This window comes from Dromaius novaehollandiae, chromosome 2, assembly GCF_036370855.1.
Source record: "Dromaius novaehollandiae isolate bDroNov1 chromosome 2, bDroNov1.hap1, whole genome shotgun sequence".
Classification (NCBI taxonomy): Eukaryota; Metazoa; Chordata; class Aves; order Casuariiformes; family Dromaiidae; genus Dromaius; species Dromaius novaehollandiae.
In genome coordinates, this window is record NC_088099.1 from 143958035 (window position 1) to 143960902 (window position 2868).

At 44.2% G+C, this 2868-nt stretch overlaps 1 long non-coding RNA gene across 1 annotated transcript; it reads left to right on the forward strand.

The window, feature by feature from the left end:
• The first annotated feature begins 516 nt into the window (after nt 1-516).
• Nucleotides 517-2435, forward strand: LOC135327617 (uncharacterized). Its single transcript, XR_010388018.1, has 2 exons — nt 517-674; nt 1990-2435. It is a non-coding gene; the product is annotated as an uncharacterized LOC135327617 (long non-coding RNA).
• The last annotated feature ends 433 nt before the right edge of the window (nt 2436-2868 follow it).

The window sequence follows — 2868 nt, forward strand, 5'->3', positions numbered from 1 at the left end:
AAGAATAAAGCTGGGTAGTAAATGTGGTCACCTGGCAGTAAGGGGGTAACCTGCCAAAAAGAAAAACAACTGTTTCCAGGAAACCGAAGGCTTTGTTTTGGTATTGGTAGTCCCTCACTTATTGCCAGAGGGACTGGGATTTTTCCTGTGATCTCATCACACCCTTGTGCCCAGGAGACTCTGCAGATGGCCGTGCAACATGCTGTGTTCTGCAGGAAGTCAAGTTTTTGCTCTATGCTGCTCCTGAGCCAAGGCCTGATCTAGCCCGTGGGTGTGCTGTAGTACTGGAGTCTTTTATTTGAGAAGTTGCAGAGGTCCTGGGATCAATGACGGTGCTGAGGCATTTCCATCAGAGCCAGGCATTTGCTCCAGACTTCTCGTCAACTTGTTTGAGTTTCTTTTGCTGTTATGTGGTTTACAGCTGTGTCCCAAAGGAAAATAAATTATATGTATGCCCTTTATACTCTTTATGATGTATTAAAAAAAGGGGGGGGGGAACACCTTTGTTTTGCATTTCTTTCCAAATATGGCTTTTTTGGTTGTATTTTTGGATTTTTTTGCCTTGTTTTTTTTTTACTGGTTCATGTCATCATTCATCTTTCCTGTTTTCGCTGTAGGACTTCTTAGATGGTTCACAGATGTGCACTGGAAAATCTCTCACTGGAAATTAAAAGGTAGCATGCTGAATCTTGAACAAAAACAATGTTCATTTTTAACTTAAGTTATTGCTAGCAAAAGCAGACAGAAGAGAGATTTTGCTAGATCTTGCTGCTTTAATTTCCCTTTTCCCTGCAATTTTTAAAAACTGCCTCCCAATACTTGTACAAAGCTCAAAATAGTTTTTTTACAATAACATCATAGCTCATTTGGCAACTTTACCCAAAACAAGTCTTTCCTCACCCCATACTTTCTTCAGCCCTTTGCTAAACCCAGTGGAACTTTCCAATCAACAGAATCGATGTTTTTGCCTTCCCTCATCTCTTTCCACTTAAAGCAGTTTCTTGGCCTGTTCAAGTTTCTATTTATGCTGTTTACAGCAAAGAGTCAGGCCTTTTCTGCCAGCTGATTTGCAGAGACAATTCCCTGGTCCTTCTTGTCAGCTGTTCTTCTCAGGCTCCCCTTCATACCGATTTTTTCACACAAACTTGTACTTGGGCTTCTAAATATGACTTCCTCTCCACCTTCCAGATCTAAACAGAAAAGTTTCTACCAGACTTGCTCCAGATACTGAGCATCTTTGGGGATGCAGAACATTTGACCTTTCCTAACCCTGTATCTTCCTGTTTCAGATAGGATATCTTCTTTTTAGTGGAAAGCCATGACTCTTGGGCCAACACTGACAGCAGGACACAATCTGGCCTAGTAAAATAATGTTCCCGTGTATTTCCACTTGTGTGTAGTATGCCCTATTTTATTCGTAACGCGTGTGGTTAAAAACACATGGCTGGACTGTGAACTATCCACTGGAGATTGTGGCAGACAACCCAATGCCTGTTGTCCCATTGAGTGTTCAAGAGTTAATCTGTTCCTGCAGATAAACTGCCTGATGGTGCAGAGAAAGGTGGCCGAGTATCAAACAGATCAAACATCTCTGGAAATTGTATTATGTTATTTTCATTAGTTTCCGATCTTGGTAAGCTGGGATTGACTGAATTCTCTGAGGGAGTTCAAAATGAGAACAGCTGAATCACAGCAGACTCACTGGAGTGATTGAAGGCAACTGCAAGCAGAAATCTGTATGAGTCATCCCAAAGAAAGAGGCCAGAGAAAAGGGTGGATGTACTTTGTACTGAAGTACATAGCTCTTCTGGGAACATGAACTTCTCAGGAGCTTTTGCTTTACTATTCTGGTGTAAATCAGAAGGTAATCTACTGATTTCTATGAAACCGCTCTAGGTGCACATGGGTTTTACTGGGAACAAGAGGTACGGCCCAAGCCCTGACACCTGTTTTGTTCTTAGACCTGCCTGTTTTTCACTCCTACTGCAGATCTGCATACATGTGAAGGCATCACTCCAGAATAAAGAACCAGGGCTGAGCAGGGCCCGAACTGCTCCCAAAGAGAAATGATGGGACCAAGGCCTCAGCTTCTTGCACTGTGTTATCCCGAAGATGTGGAGAGAAAGAGGTGCTCTTCTTGGGTAGAGGCCAGGAGCAGAGTATCTCCTGCAACAGGACCATGCCTAGCACTCACATGCTGCTTTGCACAGCCTTCCTTTCACACCACTGTCCAACCAGCCTTGCCTTTCACCCTTCGACGCCTCCCACACTTACCAGTACTGGCAGGAAGGAAAAGTAACCAGAGCTAGTCTACCTGACAGGAGATACCAGCAATGCCACTCAGGATGTTGGTCTGAATCCCACACGATCAGCTGTGTCCCAGCGCCCTGACGCTCTGATAGCAACTATATGGCATTTGTACGGCCTTTCTACAACTGGTTTCATGTAGTTCATAGTGAACAGGTGCCTGGTAAATACCACTACCACCAAACCTTTGCTTGCATTCCCCAAAGGGAACTGGCTGTCTTATCTTCTCCATATCACATGGTTGTTTCTAGACAGGTGTGTGGTATGCCTGCCGTCCTCAAAGTAATAAATAGTTGCCGGGCCCTTCCTGTGCAAAACCTTTTCTGCACACTGCCAGTGCAGACAGACAGACACTCTGCAAGCAGCTGTTCTGCCACTGACTCATCCTTGCTTCTCATCTCTGATGGAGATTGCTGCCCATTCAATGTGTCGTACCTGCTGGTGTGAGTGGTCCCAGATATCTTTCTGACAGAATGAGCTGGGTGAGACCAAGTAGTTTAAATGATTTGCCAGTTTGATAATCTGGCTCCTTTTGACCAAAAGAGGTGAGGGATATCCCAA